This window comes from Rhinoderma darwinii, chromosome 5, assembly GCF_050947455.1.
Source record: "Rhinoderma darwinii isolate aRhiDar2 chromosome 5, aRhiDar2.hap1, whole genome shotgun sequence".
Lineage (NCBI taxonomy): Eukaryota > Metazoa > Chordata > Amphibia > Anura > Rhinodermatidae > Rhinoderma > Rhinoderma darwinii.
The window spans coordinates 1386496-1411128 of NC_134691.1; the positions used below are offsets into that span (position 1 = coordinate 1386496).

At 43.6% G+C, this 24633-nt stretch overlaps 1 pseudogene; it reads left to right on the plus strand.

The window, feature by feature from the left end:
- The window catches only part of LOC142652277 (uncharacterized), a 202562-nt pseudogene extending 194777 nt beyond the window's left edge, over positions 1–7785 (plus strand).
- The last annotated feature ends 16848 nt before the right edge of the window (positions 7786–24633 follow it).

Sequence of the window (24633 nt, forward strand, 5' to 3'; positions counted from 1 at the left end):
TATTATAGTAGTTATATTCTTGTATATAGGAGGCAGTATTATAGTAGTTATATTCTTGTATATAGGAGGCAGTATTATAGTAGTTATATTCTTGTATATAGGAGCAGTATTATAGTAGTTATATTCTTGTATATAGGGGGCAGTATTATTGCAGTTATAATCTTGTATATAGGGGGCAGTATTATAGTAGTTATATTCTTGTATATAGGGGCAGTATTATAGTAGTTATATTCTTGTATATAGTGGGCAGTATTATATTAGTTATATTCTTGTATATAGGGAACAGTATTATAGTCGTTATATTCTTGTATATAGGGGGCAGTATTATTGCAGTTATAATCTTGTATATATGGGGCAGTATTATAGTAGTTATATTCTTGTATATAGGGGCAGTATTATAATAGTTATATTCTTGTATATAGGGGCAGTATTATAGTAGTTATATTCTTGTATATAGGGGGCAGTATTATAGTGTTATATTCTTGTATATAGGAGCAGTATTATAGTAGTTATATTCTTGTATATAGGGGCAGTATTATAATAGTTATATTCTTGTATATAGGGGGCAGTATTATAGTGTTATATTCTTGTATATAGGAGCAGTATTATAGTAGTTATATTCTTGTATATAGGGGCAGTAGTATAGTAGTTATATTCTTGTATATAGGGGCAGTATTATAGTTGTTATATTCTTGTATGTAGAAGCAGTATTATAGTAGTTATATTCTTGTATATAGGAGCAGTATTATAGTAGTTATATTCTTGTATATAGGAGCAGTATTATAGTAGTTATATTCTTGTATATAGGGGCAGTATTATAGTAGATATATTCTTGTATATAGGGGGAGTATTATAGTAGTTATATTCTTGTATATAGGGAGCAGTGTTATAGTAGTTATATTCTTGTATATAGGAGCAGTATTATAGTAGTTATATCTTGTATATAGGGGCAGTATTATAGTAGTTCTATTCTTGTATATAGGAGCAGTATTATAGTAGTTATATTCTTGTATATAGGAGGCAGTATTATAGTAGTTAGATTCTTGAATATAGGGGGCAGTATTATAGTAGTTATATTCTTGTATATAGGGGCAGTATTATAGTAGTTATATTCTTGTATATAGGGGGCAGTATTATAGTAGTTATATTCTTGTATATAGGAGCATTATTATAGTGATTATATTCTTGTATATAGGAGCAGTATTATAGTAGTTATATTCTTGTATATAGGAGCAGTATTATAGTCGTTATATTCTTGTATATAGGGGCAGTATTATAGTAGTTATATTCTTGTATATAGGAGCAGTATTATAGTAGTTATATTCTTGAATATAGGGGGCAGTATTATAGTAGTTATATTCTTGTATATAGGGGCAGTATTATAGTAGTTATATTCTTGTATATAGGGGGCAGTATTATAGTAGTTATATTCTTGTATATAGGAGCATTATTATAGTGATTATATTCTTGTATATAGGAGCAGTATTATAGTAGTTATATTCTTGTATATAGGAGCAGTATTATAGTAGTTATATTCTTGTATATAGGAGGCAGTATTATAGTAGTTAGATTCTTGTATATAGGGAGCAGTATTATAGTAGTTATATTCTTGTATATAGGGGCAGTATTATAGTAGTTATATTCTTGTATATAGGGGGCAGTATTATAGTAGTTATATTCTTGTATATAGGAGCAGTATTATAGTAGTTATATTCTTGTATATAGGGGTAGTATTATAGTAGTTATATTCTTGTATATAGGGGCAGTATTATAGTAGTTATATTCTTGTATATAAGAGCAGTATTAGGGCATGACCACACATGGCGGAATTCCTCCGCAACTGTCCGCATCAATGCCGCACCTAATCCGGGTTGCGGATTACGGCTGCGGATCTGCACAAAATGTGCAGAAAATTGATGCGGACTGGCCGCTGCGGACTGCAGGAAAAGTGCTTCCCTTCTCCCTATCAGTGCAGGATAGAGAGAAGGGACAGCACTTTCCCTAGTGAAAGTAAAAGAAATTCATACTTACCGCCCGTTGTCTTGATGACGCGTCCCTCCTTCGGCATCCAGCCCGACCTCCCTGGATGACGCGCCAGTCCATGTGACCGCTGCAGCCTGTGCTTGGCCTGTGATTGGCTGCAGCCGTCACTTCCACTGAAACGTCATCCTGGGAGGCCGGACTGGAGACAGAAACAGGGAGTTCTCGGTAAGTATGAACTTATATGTTTTTTTACAGATACATGTATATTGGGATCGGTAGTCACTGTCCCGGGTGCAGAAACAGTTACTGCCGATCGCTTAACTCTTTCAGCACCCTGGACAGTGACTATTTACTGACGTCTCCTAGCAACGCTCCCGTCATTACGGGAGCCCCATTGACTTCCTCAGTCTGGCTGTAGACCTAGAAATACATAGGTCCAGCCAGAATGAAGAAATGTCATGTTAAAAAACCAATACGCTCCGCACCACACATAACATGTGCATGACAGCTGCGGACTTCATTGCGGAACTTAGAATCTCCATTGAAGTCAATGGAGAAATTCCGCCATGAGTCCGCAACCAGTCCGCCACTGCTCCGCAACAGACAGAGCATGCTGCGGACACCACATTCCGCTCCGCAGCCTATGCTCCGCAGCGGAATTGTACGCATCGTGTAAACGAACACTGCGAAATTAAAGTGAAAGTCAATGGAGAAACGGCTCCGCTGCGGATTAACGCTGCGGAGTGTCCGCAGCGGAATTTAAGTGAAAATCCGCCATGTGTGAACCCGCCCTTATAGTAGTTATATTCTTGTATATAGGAGCAGTATTATAATAGTTATATTCTTGTATATAGGAGCAGTATTATAATAGTTATATTCTTGTATATAGGGAGGCAGTATTATAGTAGTTATATTCTTGTATATAGGGGCAGTATTATAGTAGTTATATTCTTGTATATAGGAGCAGTATTATAGTAGTTATATTCTTGTATATAGGGGCAGTATTATAGTAGTTGTATTCTTGTATATAGGAGCAGTATTATAGTAGTTATATTCTTGTATATAGGGGCAGTATTTTAGTAGTTATATTCTTGTATATAGGGGGCAGTATTATAGTAGTTATATTCTTGTATATAGGGGGCAGTATTATTGTAGTTATATTCTTGTATATAGGAGCAGTATTATAGTAGTTATATTCTTGTATATAGGGGCAGTATTATAGTAGTTATATTCTTGTATATAGGAGGCAGTATTATAGTAGTTATATTCTTGTATATAGGGGCAGTATTATAGTAGTTATATTCTTGTATATAGGAGCAGTATTATAATAGTTATATTCTTGTATATAGGAGCAGTATTATAATAGTTATATTCTTGTATATAGGGAGGCAGTATTATAGTAGTTATATTCTTGTATATAGGGGCAGTATTATAGTAGTTATATTCTTGTATATAGGAGCAGTATTATAGTAGTTATATTCTTGTATATAGGGGGCAGTATTATAGTAGTTGTATTCTTGTATATAGGAGCAGTATTATAGTAGTTATATTCTTGTATATAGGGGCAGTATTATAGTAGTTATATTCTTGTATATAGGGGGCAGTATTATAGTAGTTATATTCTTGTATATAGGGGGCAGTATTATTGTAGTTATATTCTTGTATATAGGAGCAGTATTATAGTAGTTATATTCTTGTATATAGGGGCAGTATTATAGTAGTTATATTCTTGTATATAGGAGGCAGTATTATAGTAGTTATATTCTTGTATATAGGGGCAGCATTATAGTAGTTATATTCTTGTATATAGGAGCAGTATTATAGTAGTTATATTCTTGTATATAGGGGCAGTATTATAGTAGTTATATTCTTGTATATAGGAGCAGTATTATAGTAGTTATATTCTTGTATATAGGAGGCAGTATTATAGTAGTTATATTCTTGTATATAGGGGCAGCATTATAGTAGTTATATTCTTGTATATAGGAGCAGTATTATAGTAGTTATATTCTTGTATATAGGGGCAGTATTATAGTAGTTATATTCTTGTATATAGGAGCAGTATTATAGTAGTTATATTCTTGTATATAGGAGCAATATTATAGTAGTTATATTCTTGTATATAGGGGCAGTATTATAGTAGTTATATTCTTGTATATAGGGGGCAGTATAATAGTAATATTCTTGTATATAGGAGCAGTATTATAGTAGTTATATTCTTGTATATAGGAGCAGTATTATAGTAGTTATATTCTTGTATATAGGAGGCAGTATTATACTAGTTATATTCCTGTATATAGAAGCAGTATTATAGTAGTTATATTCTTGTATATAGGAGCAGTATTATAGTAGTTATATTCTTGTATATAGGGGCAGTATTATAGTAGTTATATTCGTGTATATAGGGGCAGTATTATAGTAGTTATATTCTTGTATATAGGGGGCAGTATAATAGTAATATTCTTGTATATAGGAGCAGTATTATAGTAGTTATATTCTTGTATATAGGAGCAGTATTATAGTAGTTATATTCTTGTATATAGGGGCAGTATTATAGTAGTTATATTCTTGTATATAGGGGCAGTATTATAGTAGTTATATTCTTGTATATAGGGGGCAGTATAATAGTAATATTCTTGTATATAGGAGCAGTATTATAGTAGTTATATTCTTGTATGTAGGAGCAGTATTATAGTAGTTATATTCTTGTATATAGGGGGCAGTATTATAGTAGTTATATTCTTGTATATAGGAGCAGTATTATAATAGTTATATTCTTGTATATAGGGGGCAGTATTATAGTAGTTATATTCTTGTATATAGGAGCAGTATTATAGTAGTTATATTCTTGTATATAGGAGGCAGTATTATAGTAGTTATATTCTTGTATATAGGAGGCAGTATTATAGTAGTTATATTCTTGTATATAGGAGCAGTATTATAGTAGTTATATTCTTGTATATAGGGGGCAGTATTATTGCAGTTATAATCTTGTATATAGGGGGCAGTATTATAGTAGTTATATTCTTGTATATAGGGGCAGTATTATAGTAGTTATATTCTTGTATATAGTGGGCAGTATTATATTAGTTATATTCTTGTATATAGGGAACAGTATTATAGTCGTTATATTCTTGTATATAGGGGGCAGTATTATTGCAGTTATAATCTTGTATATATGGGGCAGTATTATAGTAGTTATATTCTTGTATATAGGGGCAGTATTATAATAGTTATATTCTTGTATATAGGGGCAGTATTATAGTAGTTATATTCTTGTATATAGGGGGCAGTATTATAGTGTTATATTCTTGTATATAGGAGCAGTATTATAGTAGTTATATTCTTGTATATAGGGGCAGTATTATAATAGTTATATTCTTGTATATAGGGGGCAGTATTATAGTGTTATATTCTTGTATATAGGAGCAGTATTATAGTAGTTATATTCTTGTATATAGGGGCAGTAGTATAGTAGTTATATTCTTGTATATAGGGGCAGTATTATAGTTGTTATATTCTTGTATGTAGAAGCAGTATTATAGTAGTTATATTCTTGTATATAGGAGCAGTATTATAGTAGTTATATTCTTGTATATAGGAGCAGTATTATAGTAGTTATATTCTTGTATATAGGGGCAGTATTATAGTAGATATATTCTTGTATATAGGGGGAGTATTATAGTAGTTATATTCTTGTATATAGGGAGCAGTGTTATAGTAGTTATATTCTTGTATATAGGAGCAGTATTATAGTAGTTATATCTTGTATATAGGGGCAGTATTATAGTAGTTCTATTCTTGTATATAGGGGGCAGTATTATAGTAGTTATATTCTTGTATATAAGGGGCAGTATTATAGTAGTTATATTCTTGTATATAGGGGCAGTATTATAGTAGTTATATTCTTGTATATAGGAGCAGTATTATAGTAGTTATATTCTTTATTAGAATAACGCCCCATAAAAAAGGTGCATGTCACTTCTTGAGCCGTTTTTGCAGCCATTTTTCATTGACTCAAAAGAAAAACTGCCCAAAAAAACGCTAGTTGCTTAAAAAACGGCTAAAAATTAGAGGCTGTTTTCCCTTGAAAACAGCTCCATATTTTCAGCCATTTTTAGTTGTGCGTGTGAACATAGCCATAGGGTCAATTGAAAAACAGCTCCTAAAACGGCTTAAAATTAAGCCTCAGTAAAACGTTTCTGCTTTAAAAACGGCTGAACATCAGAGGCTGTTTCCCCTTGAAAACAGCTGCGTAATTTTTAGCCATTTTTAATCGTGCGTGTGAACATGCCCTGACTTGATTACATACAATGTGTTTTGGCTGATGGATGATTGGCAGCAGCATTCTTTATTCCACGGCACTGCTGTTCTCTTTATTCCTCTGTCCCCTCATGTCTTCCTATTGTCAGGATCTGTAGGATACTCGGCCGCTGTCCATGGTGCTGATTCCTTAGTATACATGACTGTCATATCTAAGGTCGGAAGACTCCAAAATACTTGCATAGTTATGAACTCCTTTACTGGAAACCACAGATTTATTTTTTTTGAATGAATATGTATTAGGTCAGTTGATGCTGAGCATCTGTACGATGTATATAGTGAACATGCTGCTCTCTTTAATGTACAGAGTATCTATGTACAGATAACCAACGGTGAGTGTTTATACTGTTGCAGAGTTAATTGCTGCCAAATAGTATACAATGATTAACAGCAGCATAGATATTTGTCCATTGAAGTCCTGTCAAAGTTATAAAGTTCTATGTTCCTGCAGGTTTCTTTCTTTCTTTCTCTCTTTCTGTTTTTAACATTGTTGTCAAATTTAAAATCTCTTATTTACATGATACTTTAAATTTTTGGGTTCCACTGCATTCTGTTTCTTTTATATTATGCCTATTCATATATTCATACCTCACATTTTGGGGTATTAATGATACATTTTCCACCATAGAAAACTCTAACGCTCAGCTATGAGGTTCCTCTATAGGGGCAGCCCGCAAAACTTCTCTTAAAATTGCTTCTAAAAAGAAAAATAAGTAAAAGTGAGCGCTGAAAAGCCGCGACAGAACCATATTTGTAACATTCATTGTTTGCTGTAGTTTGCAGATGTGGGTAGGGTTCAGCTCCCAACCACAGCACTTTTACCTCAAGAACATTTATTCGAACTGATTCATTAAGAAATAAAAATGTAGTATCGAAGATTCAAGTAACGGAGCAACTCCCTGTCCTAATACTGTGTGAACAAAGCCTGATAATATGTAGAAAAAGGAGTAGATGAGGAGAAAGCAGAGAGTGAGGAAAAGGAGAAGAGGAAGTAGTAGTAGAGAAGGAAGAAAAGAGAAAAGAGGAAGGAGAAAAAGAAGAAGATGATGAAGAAGAAGAAAAAAAAGAAAGAATAAGAAAAGAAAGGAATAAAGAAGTAGAAAGAAAAGGAGAAGAAAAAAAAGAAAAAAGCAGAAGGAGAAGAAAAGAAAAAAGAAGAAGAAGAAAAGAAAGAAGAGAAAGAAGAATAAGAAGAAGAAGAAAAGAAAGAAGAAGAAAAGAAAAAAGAAGAATAAGAAGAAGAAAAGAAAAAAGAAGAAGAAGAAGAAGAAAGAAGAAGAACAAAGAGAATAAGTAGCAAAGGTGGAGGAGAAGAGGAAGAAATAAGAAAAAGAAGAGGAAAGAAGTAAAAGATATGAATAAAAGGAGGAGGAGGAGAAGAGGAAGAAAAAGAAGAATGAAGTAGAAGAGAGAGAAGAAAGGAGAAGCAGAATAGGAATTTCTATTTCCCTGCAGATCCACTTGCCCCCCCCCTATTAGCAGCGAGGACCCGGGGTCGTCACGTGCGGGATCCCCTTAATTTGCTGTAAGTGACTGCTCTATTATGGAGACGTCAGGGCGCTGGGGCCTCACTTCGCACTTGTCAGAATTTTTCTTTCCACAAATTGAATTTTTACTTTTTCCACTTTAAACCCTTTGAAAAATGACTTGCGGGGCTCAGAGACCAGAGATTTCCTGAGTAATGGCTGAGGGCCGGGCCCCTTCTGGGTCACAAGTTGCCGGTGACAGGTAAAGAGACGTGAGCGCTGACACTGGGCGCTGCGCTGACACTTTCCTTCTTGTGCTTCTCTGGGAAATCTCTCATCTATAAAATTAGAAGAAGAAATTAAAACGTTTTCCCTGCATCAAATGCAGAAATGAAATCACCACTGAGGAAGGAAGGATTGTACTGACATGCAGCAACATATGTGTGCCCTGTGTTTACCCTGTGTGTGCCCTGTATATGCCCTATATGTGCCCTGTATGTGCCCTATGTGTGCTCTATGTGTGCCCTGTATGTGCTACATGTGTGTCCTGTATATGCCCTGTGTGTGCCCTGTATGTGGCCTGTGTGTGTCCTTTGTATGCCCTGTATGTACTTTATGTGTGCCCCATATGTGCTCTATGTGTGCCCTGTATGTGCTCTATGTGTGCCCCGTATGTGCTCTATGTGTGCCCTGTATGTGCTCTATGTGTGTCCTGTATGTGCTCTATGTGTGCCCCGTATGTGCCCTATGTGTGCCCTGTATGTGCTCTATGTGTGCCCTGTATGTGCTCTATGTGTGTCCTGTATGTGCTCTATGTGTGCCCCGTATGTGCCCTATGTGTGCCCCGTATGTGCCCTATGTGTGCCCTGTATGTGCTCTATGTGTGCCCTGTATGTGCTCTATGTGTGCCCTGTATGTGCTATATGTGTGCCCTGTATGTGCTATATGTGTGCCCTGTATGTGCTCTATGTGTGCCCTGTATGTGCTCTATGTGTGCCCTGTATGTGCTCTATGTGTGCCCTGTATGTGCTCTATGTGTGCCCTGTATGTGCTATATGTGTGCCCTGTATGTGCTATATGTGTGTCCCGTATGTGCTCTATGTTTGCCCTATGTGTCCCCTGTATGTGCTCTGTGTCCCTGTGTGTGCCCTATGTGTGTCCTGTATGTGCTCTATATGTGTCCTATGTGTCCCCTGTATGTGCTCTGTGTCCCTGTGTGTACCCTGTATGTGCCCTAAGTGTGCTATATTTGTGCCCTGTATGTGTGCCCTTTATGTACTCTGTGTGCACTGCATCTGCCCTATGTGTGTCCTGTATGTGCCCAGTATGTGCTCTATGTGTGCCCTGTATGTGCCCTGTGTGTGCGCACTATGTGTGCCCTTTATGTACTCTGTGTGCACTGCATCTGCCCTGTGTGTGCCCGATGTGTGCCCTGTATGTGCCCTATGAATGACATGTCTGTGCCCTTTATGTGCTCTATGTGTGCCCTGTACATGCCCTATGTGTGTCCTGTATGTGCTCTATGTGTGTCCCGTATGGGCCCTGTGTGTGCCCTGTATGTGTGTCCTATATGTGCCCTATGTATGTCCTGTATGTGCCCTTTGTGTGTCCTGTATGTGCATTATGTGTGTCCTGTATGTGCTCTATGTGTGTCCTGTATGTGCTCTATGTGTGTCCTGTATATGCCCCATGTGTGTCCTGTATGTGCCCCATGTGTGGCCTGTATATGCCCCATGTGTGTCCTGTATGTGCCCCATGTGTGTCCTGTATGTGCCCCATGTGTGTCCTGTATGTGCCCTATGTGTTTCCTGTATATGCCCTATGTGTGCCCTGTATGTGCCCCATGTGTGTCCTGTATGTGCCCCATGTGTGTCCTGTATGTGCCCCATGTGTGTCCTGTATGTGCTCTATGTGTGTCCTGTATGTGCTCTATGTGTGTCCTGTATGTGCCCCATGTGTGTGTCCTGTATGTGCTCTATGTGTGTCCTGTATGTGCTCTATGTGTGTCCTGTATGTGCTCTATGTGTGTCCTGTATGTGCCCCATGTGTGTCCTGTATGTGCTCTATGTGTGTCCTGAATGTACCCTAATGGTGTCATGTATGTGCTCTGTGTGTCCTGTATGTGCCCCATGTGTGCCCTGTATGTGCCCCATGTGTGCCCTGTATGTGCTCTATGTGTGTCCTGTATGTGCTCTATGTGTGCCCCGTATGTGCCCTATGTGTGCCCCGTATGTGCCCTATGTGTGCCCTGTATGTGCTCTATGTGTGCCCTGTATGTGCTCTATGTGTGCCCTGTATGTGCTATATGTGTGCCCTGTATGTGCTATATGTGTGCCCTGTATGTGCTCTATGTGTGCCCTGTATGTGCTCTATGTGTGCCCTGTATGTGCTCTATGTGTGCCCTGTATGTGCTCTATGTGTGCCCTGTATGTGCTATATGTGTGCCCTGTATGTGCTATATGTGTGTCCCGTATGTGCTCTATGTTTGCCCTATGTGTCCCCTGTATGTGCTCTGTGTCCCTGTGTGTGCCCTATGTGTGTCCTGTATGTGCTCTATATGTGTCCTATGTGTCCCCTGTATGTGCTCTGTGTCCCTGTGTGTACCCTGTATGTGCCCTAAGTGTGCTATATTTGTGCCCTGTATGTGTGCCCTTTATGTACTCTGTGTGCACTGCATCTGCCCTATGTGTGTCCTGTATGTGCCCAGTATGTGCTCTATGTGTGCCCTGTATGTGCCCTGTGTGTGCGCACTATGTGTGCCCTTTATGTACTCTGTGTGCACTGCATCTGCCCTGTGTGTGCCCGATGTGTGCCCTGTATGTGCCCTATGAATGACATGTCTGTGCCCTTTATGTGCTCTATGTGTGCCCTGTACATGCCCTATGTGTGTCCTGTATGTGCTCTATGTGTGTCCCGTATGGGCCCTGTGTGTGCCCTGTATGTGTGTCCTATATGTGCCCTATGTATGTCCTGTATGTGCCCTTTGTGTGTCCTGTATGTGCATTATGTGTGTCCTGTATGTGCTCTATGTGTGTCCTGTATGTGCTCTATGTGTGTCCTGTATATGCCCCATGTGTGTCCTGTATGTGCCCCATGTGTGGCCTGTATATGCCCCATGTGTGTCCTGTATGTGCCCCATGTGTGTCCTGTATGTGCCCCATGTGTGTCCTGTATGTGCCCTATGTGTTTCCTGTATATGCCCTATGTGTGCCCTGTATGTGCCCCATGTGTGTCCTGTATGTGCCCCATGTGTGTCCTGTATGTGCCCCATGTGTGTCCTGTATGTGCTCTATGTGTGTCCTGTATGTGCTCTATGTGTGTCCTGTATGTGCCCCATGTGTGTCCTGTATGTGCTCTATGTGTGTCCTGTATGTGCTCTATGTGTGTCCTGTATGTGCTCTATGTGTGTCCTGTATGTGCCCCATGTGTGTCCTGTATGTGCTCTATGTGTGTCCTGAATGTACCCTAATGGTGTCATGTATGTGCTCTGTGTGTCCTGTATGTGCCCCATGTGTGCCCTGTATGTGCCCCATGTGTGCCCTGTATGTGCTCTTTGTGTATCCTGTATGTGCTCTATGTGTGTCCCGTATGTGCCCTGTATGAGCTTTATGTGTGCCCTATGTGTGTCCTGTATGTGCCATATGTGTGTCCTGTATGTGCCCTATGTGTGTCCTGTATGTGCCCTACGTGTGCCCTGTATGTGCTCTATGTGTGCCCTGTACATGCCCTATGTGTGCTCTGTGTGGCCTGTATGTGCCCCGTATGTGCTTTGTCTGTCCTGTATGTGCAATATGTGTGTCCTTTATGTGCTCTATGTGTGTCCTGTATGTGCCCTATGTGTGTCCTATGTGTGTCCTGTATGTGTTATATGTGTGTCCTGTATGTGCTCTACGTGTGTCCTGAATGTACCCTAATGGTGTCCTGTATGTGCTCTGTGTGTCCTGTATGTGCTCTGTGTGTCCTGTATGTGCCCCATGTGCGTCCTGTATGTGCTTTATGTGTGTCCTGTATGTGCTCTGTGTGTCCCATATGTGCCCTGTGTGTGCCATGTATATGCTCTATGTGCCCTATGTGTGTCCTGTATGTGCCCTATGTGTGTCCTGTATGTGCCCTTTGTGTGTCCTGTATGTGCTCTATGTGTGTCCTGTATGTGCTCTATGTGTGTCCTGTATGTGCTCTATGTGTGTCCTGTATGTGCCCTATGTGTGTCCTGTATGTGCCCTATGTGTGTCCTGTATGTGCCCTATGGGTACAATGTATGTCCTCTCTATAGTAACTGTATAGATTCTACATTGCAGCAGCTCTTATCTCCCTGACACACAAATTCCCAGACCAGCACATAGTTGTCAGACTCCACCCCTGTATGTTATTTCATTACGCAGTAGTCACACCCTGTCATGTAACCTCTATGTAATAACCTCTTCCTCCCCATGCAGCATTATAAAACTATATCCAGACTGGGAACAGAGCAGAGACAATGCCAAATACTATCCATTACCGCAGCTGAGCGACATCTACTACATTATCTGTATCACTGTGTTATCTGTGGTGTTACATAGGACTGCAGGTGACATCAACTACATTATCTGTAATCAGAGCGTTATCACTGTGTTCATAGGACTGCAAGTAACATCTACTACATTATCTGTACTCGGTTATTACTGTGTGTTATCTGTGGTGTTATATAGGACTGCAGGTGACATCTACATTATCTGTACTCAGAGAGTTATCACTGTGTTATCTGGGGTGTTACATAGGACTGCTGGTAACATCTTGTAAAGGATTTACCAGACACAGCTTCTGTGTCGACGCCCGTGATTAATCAGTCTGCATCTGCTCCTAGGTCTGATAGAGTGACTCGATCTGCTACCACTCAGGCTGGTAGGCTGAGGAGTGGGAGAACCTATCACAGCCTGGCCAGACGGAGCTAGCTCCCGCCCTCGGTCTATTTATACCTTCATTTCCTGCTCCTCCTTTGCCTGTGATTCTGTCTGGCTTCCTGGCTCTGCTGTTCCTGCTAGTACTATTGACCTCTGCTTCAATTTGACCCTGGCTTTGCTGACTACTCTTCTGCTCTGCGTTTGGTACCTCGTACACTCCTGGTTTCACTCGGCACGTTCACTACTCTTGTTGCTCACGGTGTTGCCGTGGGCAACTGCCCCATTTCCCTTAGCTTGTGTGTAACCTCATCTGCTTGTCTGTCGTGCACTTATTGAGCGTAGGGACCGTCACCCAGTTGTACCCCGTCGCCTAGGACGGGCCGTGCAAGTAGGCAGGGACTGAATGGCGGGTAGATTAGGGCTCAACTGTCTGTCTCCCCACCCCGACATTACATAATCACAGGCCCATATACCTTTTCTACCCTGGTTCCCACACTACTATGGACCCCCTTTAGGCCCTGGCTCAGCAAATGCAGGGTATCTCCCTACAGGTCCAAGCCCTGGCTCAGAGGTGCAACCAGCGTGATCCTAACCATGTAGTGCCCACCACCTCACCTCTTGAACCCCACCTCAAGTTGCCTGACCGGTTCTCAGGGGACTGGAAGACTTTTTTCTCCTTTCAGGAGAGTTGTAGGCTCTATTTTCGTCTAAGGCCCCACTCCTCAGGTTCTGAGAGCCAGCGAGTGGGTATAATTATGTCCCGGCTCCAGGACAGCCCCCAAGAATAGGCCTTCTCCTTGGCTCCTGACGCCCCTGAACTTTCCTCTGTTGACCTTTTTTTTCTGCTCTCGGGCTCATCTATAACAAGACTGACAAGACTGCCTTTGCCGAGAGTCAGCTGGTGACCTTACGTCAGGGTAAGAGACCTGTTGAGGAGTACTGTTCGGACTTTAGGAAGTGGTGTGTAGCTTCTCGGTGGAATGACCCTGCCCTGAGGTGCCAGTTCAGATTGGGTCTGTCGAACGCCCTGAAAGACCTGTTAGTTAGCTATCCCTCTTCTGACTCTCTAGATCAGGTTATGACTTTAGCAGGGAACGACGACTTGAACGTTTTTGTGCTTTCTCCTCTGACTCCCCTATGATGGCTCCCGAGGTTCCGTTGCTTCGTTCTTCCACGGAAAACTCGGATGAACCAATGCAACTCGGGGATTCCGTGTCTCCCCATCAACGTAGAGAGCTCCGCAGGAAGAATGGTCTCTGCTTCTACTGTGGGGATGACAAACATCAAGTGAACGACTGTCCTAGGCGTAAGAATAAGCAGCTAGAAGAACTTCCTCGCCTAAGTGACCATCGGGGAGGTCACTTGGGCGCACAGGTATTTCCCGTATATAAACCTAATAAGATCTCGCTTCCCTTTCAGGTCTCTTTTGAGGGTAGGTCTGCCACCGGCAGTGCCTTCGTGGATTCAGGGTCTTCTGCTAATATTATGTCTGTGGAATTTGCTATGTCTCTAGCTATGCCTTTAATTGATTTGCCTAAACCTGTCCCGGTAGTGGGTATCGACTCCACTCCTCTGGTTATTTTACGCAGCATACCCCTGCTTTTGAACTCCTTGTTGGCTCCATGCATTTGGAGCAGTGCTCTGTACTGTTGATGACGGGATTATCGTCCGATTTGGTTTTAGGCCTTCCCTGGTTGCCGTTGCATAATCCCACGTTTGACTGGAACACTGGGGATCTTACCAAATGGGGTAATGAATGCATGACGTCCTGTTTTTCTGTTAATTCTATTTCTCCCCCTGAGGAGGTGAACACGCTACCTGAGTTTATTCAGTAATTCGCTGATGTTTTTTCTAAAAAGGCCTCCGAAGTGATACCTCCTCATAGAGAATACGATTGCGCAATCGATTTTGTACCAGGAGCTAAGCTCCCTAAGGGTAGGATATTTAATCTCTCTTGTCCCGAACGTGAAGCCATGAGAGAATATATCCAGGAAAGCCCGGCCAAGGGTTACATTCGCCCCTCTACTTCTCCGGTAGGTGCTGGCTTCTTCTTCGTAGGGAAGAAGGATGGTGGTCTTAGGCCGTGCATCGATTACCGAAACTTGAATAAGGTCACTGTAAGGAACCAGTACCCCCTTCCTTTGATTCCTGATCTCTTTAATCAGGTTCAGGGGGCCCAATGGTTCTCTAAGTTTGATCTTCGTGGGGCTTATAACCTTATCCGCATCAAAGAGGGGGATGAGTGGAAGACTGCGTTTAACACGCCCGAAGGTCATTTCGAATACCTCGTCGCCCTTTGGGTTGTGTAATGCTCCCGCGGTCTTCCAGAATTTCATAAATGAGATTTTAAGAGACTACCTGGGGGTATTTCTTGTAGTGTACCTTGATGACATACTGGTGTTTTCCAAGGACTGGTCCTCCCACATTGAGCATGTCAGGTGCTCCAGGCCCTTCGGGAAAACAAACTCTTTGCTAAATCCGAAAAATGTGTGTTTGGGGTGCAGGGATACCATTTTTGGGTCAAATCCTCACTCCTAATGAATTCCGCATGGACCCTGCCAATGTTCAGGCTGTGGCTGAATGGGTCCAACCTGCCTCCTTGAAGGCGTTACAGTGCTTCCTGGGGTTCGCTAATTATTACAGGAGATTTATTGCTAACTTCTCGGTCATCGCTAAGCCTCTTACGGATCTCACTCGCAAAGGTGCTGATCTCCCCCACTGGCCTCCTGAGGCTGTCCAGGCTTTTGAGATCCTTAAGAAGTGCTTTATCTCTGCCCCAGTGCTGATTCAGCCTAACCAAATGGAGCCATTCATCGTGGAGGTTGACGCCTCCGAGGTGGGAGTGGGTGCTGTCTTGTCCCAGGGTACCAGGTCCCTCACCCATCTCCGTCCCTGTGCCTACTTCTCCAGGAAGTTCTCGCCCACTGAGAGTAACTATGACGTGGGCAACCGCGAACTCTTAGCCATTAAATGGGCATTTGAAGAGTGGTGCCACTTCTTGGAGGGGGCTAGGCACCAGGTAACTGTCCTTACTGACCACAAGAATCTGGTTTTCCTAGAATCTGCCCGGAGGCTAATACCGAGACAAGCTCGATGGGCGTTATTTTTTACTAGATTCAACTTTTTGGTCACCTATAGGGCTGGGTCTAAAAATATTAAAGCTGATGCACTGTCGCGTAGCTTCATGGCCAGCCCTCCTTCAGAGGAAGATCCTGCTTGTGTTTTGCCCCCAGGTATAATTATATCCTCTGTTGATTCCGACTTAGTCTCCGAAATTGCGGCTGATCAAGGTTCAGCTCCCGGGAACCTTCCTGAGAACAAGCTGTTTGTTCCCCTGCAATTCCGGCTAAGGGGACTCAGGGAAAATCATGACTCTGCACTGCATCCTGGGTACCAAGCACCTCATTGCTAGAAACTATTGGTGGCCTGGGTTGCCTAAAGACGTTAAGGCCTACGTCGCCGCTTGTGAAATTTGTGCTAGGTCCAAGACTCCCAGGTCCCGACCAGCGGGCTTACTATGTTCTTTGCCCATTCCCCAGAGACCTTGGACCCATATCTCCATGGATTTTATCACCGATCTGCCTCCATCTCAAGGCAAGTCGGTGGTGTGGGTTGTTGAAGACCGCTTCAGTAAGATGTGCCACTTTGTGCCCCTCAAGAAACTACCCAATGCCAAGATGTTAGCTACCTTGTTTGTCAAACACATCCTGCGTCTCCATGGGGTCCCTGTCAATATTGTTTCTGACAGAGGGGTACAATTTGTTTCATTGTTTTGGAGAGCCTTCTGTAAAAAGTTGGAGATTGATCTGTCCTTCTCCTCGGCCTTCCATCCTGAAACTAATGGCCAAACTGAGAGGACTAATCAGTCTCTAGAACAATATTTAAGGTGTTTTATCTCTGACTGTCAATATGATTGGGTCTCCTTCATTTCCCTCTCTGAATTTTCCCCTAATAACCGGGTCAGTAACTCGTCAGGGGTCTCCCCCTTTTTCTGTAATTTTGGGTTTAATCCACGGTTCTCCTCCATTTCACCTGGTGGTTCCAACAATCCCGAGGTAGATGTAGTTCATCGGGAACTGTGCACAGTCTGGGCCCAGGTTCAGAAGAACCTAGAGGTCGTCCCAGAGCATACAAAATACTCAGGCAGATAGAAGACGTTCTGCTAACCCCTTCTTTGTGGTCGGGGATCTGGTGTGGCTGTCTTCAAAAAATTTGTGTCTTAAAGTTCCGTCCCAAAAATTTTCTCCCCGGTATATAGGGCCGTACAAGGTCATTGAGGTCCTTAACCCTGTCTCCTTCCGGCTGGAGTTACCCCCGTCTTTTCAAATACACGACGTGTTTCATGCCTCCCTCCTGAAACACTGCTCCCCGTCCTTGGCTAACTCGAGGAAACCTCCGGTCCCTGTTCTCACCCCTGAAGGGGTAGAATTCGAGGTGGCCAAGATTGTGGATAGCAGGATGGTCCAAGGCTCCCTCCAGTACCTGGTCCATTGGAGAGGTTACAGGCCTGAGGAGAGGACTTGGGTACCCGCCCGGGATGTTCACGCTGGGATATTGCTCAGGAGGTTCCATCTTCGGTTCCCCAATAAGCCAGGTCCACCTAGGAAGGGTCCAGTGGCCCCTCATAAGGGGGGGTACTGTAAAGGATTTACCAGACAAAGCTTCTGTGTCGACGCCCGTGATTAATCAGTCTGCATCTGCTTCTAGGTCTGATAGAGTGACTCGATCTGCTACCACTCAGGCTGGTAGGCTTAGGAGTGGGAGAACCTATCACAGCCTGGCCAGACGGAGCTAGCTCCCGCCCTCGGTCTATTTATAGCTTCATTTCCTGCTTTTCCTTTGCCTGTGATTCTGTCTGGTTTCCTGGCTCTGCTGTTCCTTCTAGTACTATTGACCTCTGCTTCAATTTGACCCTGACTTTACTGACTACTCTCCTGCTCTGCGTTTGGTACCTCGTACACTCCTGGTTTGACTTGGCTCGTTCACTACTCTTGTTGCTCACGGTGTTGCCGTGGTCAACTGCCCCATTTCCCTTAGCTTCTGTGTACCCTCGTCTGTTTGTCTGTCGTGCACTTATTGAGCGTAGGGACTGTCGCCCAGTTGTACGCCGTCGCCTAGGACGGGTCGTGCAAGTAAGCAGGGACTGAGTGGCGGGTAGTTTAGGGCTCACCTGTCTGTCTCCCTACCCCGACATTACACATCTACTACATTATCTGCACTTAGGGAATTATCACTGTGTTATCTGTGGTGTTACATAGGACTGCCGGTAACATATATTACATTATCTGTACTCAGAGAGTTATCACTGTGTTATCTGTGGTGTTACATAGGACTGCAGGTAACATCTACTACATTATCTGTACTAGAGAGTTATCACTGTGTTATCTGTGGTGTTACATAGGACTGCAGGTAACATCTACTACATTATCTGTAATCAGAGAGTTATCACTGTGTTATCTGTGGTGTTACATAGGACTGCAGGTAATACTACTACATTATCTGTACTCAGAGAGTTATCACTGTGTTATCTGTCGTGTTACATAGGACTGCAGGTAACACCTACTACATTATCTGTACTCAGAGAGTTATCACTGTATGCTACATGTTACATAGGACTGCAGTATTCTAACGCTTCACCATTTTTACTGAGCCGTCAGTCGTACCCTCTCCTATCCTCATTATTTTGGGGTGCTACTCTAGTTGAGTACTACAGCTTCTTCACATCTTTTCCCCGTTCCCTGTATTTGGTGGCCGGGAGCGCCGCTGTGTAGGAAATAAGATGAAGTTACCTCGGTCACATGTTCTCAGGATCAGCAGGGTCCCAGAGATTAGACCCCCCCCCTGACCAGACTATTAGGGTGTATCCCAGCGATATGTGATAATGTTAGAAGAATGGGACACCCCTTTAAGAATAATGATGGATTTGTTGCAGGATTTGTGTTCTTCCCTCTGTGATCTATATCTGGGGAGATTGTCATACAGACCTGTATCCAGTGACGTCAGTGCAATCCTATTATTACTGTCGGTACTGGAACGACGTTCCCCTTCCGACCCACGGAGCACGCGCCTCTCCTGACTCCATGTAATTTGTATATTGTCAGACTGCAGGTTCCTATTACCAAACGCTTGCAAGTGTCACTTTACTGGTAATGACTTTCATCTGTGTCCTGGTGCCAAATCATAACCACCGCACCTGAGTACAGGGTCTGTCTTGCCCTGGGAGACCCTGCAGGTGAGACAAGAACATCTTTAAGAGCCCCTACCAACTGTTCTGGGAAAGCTGAGTGACAATATTCAACTTTAATATTAATTATTACCCTGCTAATCTCTGTACACACTGCACCTGAGGGGGCAGAGATACCACTAGTAATGCCCCAAGGCAAAGCTTAGAATGGGCATCACCCCCACTGGGAACTCGGTCAGATGCAATGCACCTTATTAAAGTATAATGTCCACCATAAAGCTGCGTCCCTTCACACAGTCATAGAGGTGAATGATAACATTCTGCTGCCTGCAGCCACCACTAGGGGGAGCTCACTACATACAGATATATACAGCTCCCATAGAGTTACATGATAACATTCTGCTGCCTGCAGCCACCACTAGGGGGAGCTCACTACATACAGATATATACAGCTCCCATAGAGTTACATGATAACATTCTGCTGCCTGCAGCCACCACTAGGGGGAGCACACTACATACAGATATATACAGCTCTCATAGAGTTACATGATCGCATTCTGCTGCCTGCAGCCACCACTAGTGGGAGCTCACTACGTACAGATATATACAGCTCCCATAGAGTTACATGATAATATTTTGCTGCCTGCAGTCACCACTAGAGGGAGCTCACTACATACAGATATATACAGCTTCAATAGAGTTACATGATAACATTCTGCTGTCTGCAGTCATCACTAGAGGGAGCTCACTACATACAGATATATACAGCTCCCATAGAGTTACATGATAACATTCTGCTGCCTGCAGCCACCACTAGTGGGAGCTCACTACATACAGATATAGACAGCTCCAATAGAGTTACATGATAACATTCTGCTGTCTGCAGTCATCACTAGAGGGACCTCACTACATACAGATATATACAGCTCCCATAGAGTTACATGCTAAGGTTCTGCTGCCATCAGCCTCCACTAGGGGGAGCTCACTCATATGGATTAACTCAATGAAAGCTATGAAATCCTCTATCCGGTGAGCTCCTCCTAGTGGTGGCTGCAGTGGCGTAACTACCGCCGTAGCAGCAGTAGCGGCTGCTACGGGGCCCGCGGCATGAGGGGGCCCGTGTCGCCCGCCGGCACGGGCCCCCACCATGGCCGGAGGCTCCGCTAGCAGCCGCTATGGCTGCTACAGCGGGACGCCACTGAACACTACGGCAGAGCAGGGAGGTATCTCCCCGCTCTGCCATTAACTGGTTCCCGACCGCTGACTGTATTTTTACGGCCAGCGGTCAGGGTCCTTAAAACCCGAGCCATAGACTTTCTACGGCTCGGGTTTTAACTTGCTGCCCGCGCGATCGGGCAGCTGAATGTCGGGTCTCCAGCTGTCAGTGACTGCCGGGGACCCTGAGGAGAGGATAGAAGCAGCTTTCGCTGCTTCTGTCTTCTCCGATCACTTGTACACAGCGTTCAATGAACGCTGTGTATAGGAATAGAGACAGCAGCAGCGGCGCTGTCTCTATTCCTCCCGGTGATCATATGACTGGTCACATGATCGCCGAGTGCCGTTAGTGGCAGGCTGCTGCTGGGTCTAACTAGACCCAGCACAGCCCAGTTAGTGACAATCGTCACTATGAGAGGGCTGATTTCCCCTGTAACTGGGGCTGCTGTGCAGCTCCAATTACAGTGGAAAGACATGGTGTGAAAGAAAGAAAAAATATATATAAAGTTCCCCAAAGGTCTTCTTTGACCTTTGAGGGACAGACAATAGTAATAAAAAAATAATAAAGTAAAGTGCAAAAAAAATGTAAATAATAAATACACATAAAATACCCACCCCAAAAAAAAACGTTCCCCCCCCCCCCGCCAATCATTGTTGTAATGCTAGCGCTGACCCAATTACCCTAATATAGACATGTAATATATAAAAATTTACGGTAGACAATGGCGATCACAAATAAAAGGTCTATTTTAGGGTAAAACTATGTTATTACCAAAAAAAAAATTGCTGAAATGTAAAAAAGCTTATTTTTTTACTATTATTTTCAAAGTTTATGAATAAAAATTCTAAAATAGCAAAAAAGGTGTGTATAAAAACGATAAAAAATGAAACCTGCATTGTCTACGGAAAAGACGTCGCAAAAATCACGTCATTAGCCCAACAAATAAAAAAGTTATAGCCATTTAACTAACACGTGCTAAAAATGGCTAAACGGTGTCTGGTCCTGAAGGCGCAAAATAGAACAAAATACATGTATCCCCTCTCCACAGGATATCCACAGGACAGGGGATACATGTGTGATCGCTGGCAGTGATAAGGAGAACGGGGGACTGAAAGTCCCCTGAAGTTCTCCATCACAAACCTCGGACTTCCGGGGTCTGTGTCGGCAGCTCCGTAGAAATGAATGGAGCGGCGGTCGTGCTTGTGCGCTTGTGTGACCAGCGCTCCTTTCATTTTTATTGAGCTGCGCAGACGCCGGAAGTCAGAGGTTTGTGATGGAGAAGTTCAGGGGACTTTCAGTCCCCCGTTCTCCCTATAGCTGCCAGCGATCACACATGTATCCCCTATCCTGTGGAGATCCTGTGGATAGGGGATACATGTATCTTGTACGGCACACTGTAGGTCGCATTTTTTTGGGAGGGGGGACGCTGTATGGCGTTCCCTACAGGGGGGAACGTTGTATGGCGTTCCCTACAGGGGGGGGGGGGTGACTGTATGGCATTCCCTACAGGGGGGGAGCTGTATGGCGTTCCCTACAGGGGGGGGCTGTATGGCGTTCTCTACAGGGGGGCTGTATGGCGTTCCCTACAGGAGGAGCTGTATGGTGTTCTCTACAGGGGGGGCTGTATGGTGTTCTCTACAGGGGGGGCTGTATGGTGTTCTCTACAGGGGGGGGCTGTATGGTGTTCTCTGCAGGGGGGCTGTATGGCGTTATCTGCAGGGGGCTGTATGGCGCTATCTACAGAGGGGGGGCTGTATGGCGTTATCTACATGGGGGGCTGTAAAAAAGGCACTATCTACAAGGGGGGGGGGTTGTGTGACACCCAGGGGAGGGGGGGCCCCAGTCAAAAGTTTGCTATGGGGCCCAGTCTTTCCTAGTTACGCCCCTGGGTGGCTGTAAACTCTTTGTATGATTGGAAGCAAAGAAGAGGTGCAGTGCTGGATCCCCTCACCAGGGCCAGACTTAGCCATTGCAGCCTGTTTAGCTACACGGGGGCCCAGAGGGAGGAAGGGGCCACAGGGTGTTTTAAAACAAGAGTTCTGCTTCTCTCAGTTCCTTTCCCTGGTCGCTCTAAAAAATGGATCTCTCATACATTTCACAGACTCTGCATTATCCCAGATTGCCCAATCGGAGAGACTCTATGATTGCCTGAGCTGCTCTCTGATTGGCTAAAAGCTGTTTTGTACTGTCTTTGCGGTCTATAGTCACAGATGGAGGAGCAAGAGGAAGAAGTCCTGCAGCCTCCAGTACAGGGGTTTTCCTCCTCACTGCCCTAGACCACAAGGGATTTTATAATTAATTCCTTCACTGCCCTAAATGACTAGGGATCCCATTTACCACTTCACTGCCCTAGACCACCAGGGATGCTTTTTATCCCTTCACTGCCCTAGACCACCAGGGATGCTATTTAGCCCTTCACTGCCCAAGACCACCAGGGATGCTATTTACCCCTTAATTGCACTAGACCAGCAGGGATGCTATTAAACCCTTCATTGTCCTAGACCACCAGGGATGCTATTTACCCCCTCACTGCCCTAGACAACCATGGATGCTATTTACCCCTTTAATGCCCTAGACCAGCAGGGATGCTATTTACCCCCTCACTGCCCTAGACCAGCAGGGATGCTATTTACCCCTTCACTGCCCTAGACTACCAGGGATGCTATTTCCCGCTTCACTGACCTAGACCAGCAGGGATGCTATTTACCCCCTCTCTGTCCTAGAACACCAGGGGTGCTATTTACCCCCTCATTGTCATAGACCACATAGCGACTGTGGGTATTTAGATTATCTGTTCATTCTACCGGGAAGAGATAACTTCACACTATTTTCACAGACATTTAATATTGATCATTTGAGTAAATTGTGGGTTTGCTGATGGGGGGGAGGGGGCAGGTGCATGGATTTTGCAGATGGGCCATTGATTGTCCGCCCCTACCCCTCACACCAAGCTCCATAGCAGTCACATGTTTCTCTATGGTGGGTATGCCACTGATTCATACCATATGCCACGTATGCCCGCCATCGACCTATATATTTATAGAGAGAGAAAGAAAAATTGCCACAAAATGAAAGGGCCGGTCTGGACCCATGTAAATAAAGCTCAATCTCTGTATTTGAAAATGCTCTCCATCTATCTAAGAGACTTGATTTTGTATTTCCTCAGCTTTGTGCTTGTCCTTGCTTTCAGTGAATGGAAACATTCTTGTTTACATTTAGTAGCGTGTCTGATCTAGTCCTGCTTATTGAGGTGCACGAGGAGAGAATGCTTTGACACACTGTAACGGAGTAACTCTCCAGATTCTGGCGCATTTAGCAGGTCTGACAACCTCCTTGGAGGGACTTCTCTCGGGTTTGAAGAACATGGACCCAGCAGAGGGAAGCGCTAACAATCCCATTCATCTTGGTTCTGGGTGGAGTTCCCCTTTAAGACATTGTAGAGTTGGTGTGAGAGGATAAGACTGGTTTCCCCTGAGCAGTTGTGGATTCCTCCAGATTTCTCCTGTGAGCTCCTTGTGTTATATTAACGTCTCCTCGGTGAGAACACTTGGACAAAAGGGTTAAGCCAAAAATAGAGAGAACGGCTTCGATTTCAGCCTAAAAAGGGTATGCCCATTTCTGACGGCTTCATTACATCCTCGAAACCCGAGACTGTCGCATTCATTTCCAAGGGCAGAGATAAGGAAAGTTACAGGCGGCGCATTACTGCCCCCCCCCTGCAGGGTCACACCCCCCCCCCTTGTAGGTGAGTCTCCCTGGTCACCCCAATAAGAGCACAACCCCTTCTATAGATATTATAGGGGTTACTTAGCATGAAATCTCATTGTATGTAATTATGGAAATCCCCAGGCAGCAGAATACAGGGATCAGGAGCTTTCATAATATAATGCAGTGAAATTCCATTAATCCGGCACCTGATTATCCAGAAATCCGGCTTCCAGAATGCAATGGAAATCATCGCGTTCTGGATTCGCTGTAATTTGCCTGACAGTCCGGCCCTCGAGTCTATTACACAACACGACTATGTCCAATGGTCCGGAATTTCCAATAATCTGGCACATTGACGATGATCAGAATATAGATACATATAGTAATAAGAATGGATTAATCAGGCATATGCATGCTTGCTGTCAGTGAATGGAAACATTCTTGTTTAAGGATCAAAGCCTAGTCCTACTCACAGCTGCTGGGCTTGTTACAGTGTATCAGTGCAGCTAAGAGCTGGAGTCAAGGAGAGGAGGGGGGATTGTGCTCTGGGGGATTGTCTACACTGATATATTGCATCGAACTGTAGCTGATGCCTCGCCTTGCGAAACAATTATTGTTTTCATTCAATGACAGCAAGCAAAGGTGGATTTATTTTTACAATTTGAGGAATTAAAATACATAGTCTAGCAGAAAGTTGCAGAACTTCTCATTATACCAGCAAAATATTCACTGGAGGATAAAGTTTGTGAACCCCCAGTCCATGATTTCTCTGCGGGCGATCAGTATCAGTGTTGTCAGTGATAATTGATTGGTTTTCTCCCGTCTGGATTTCCTTTTCCATCTCGCAGAATGTTTCGTGACTTTTGTGAGGCT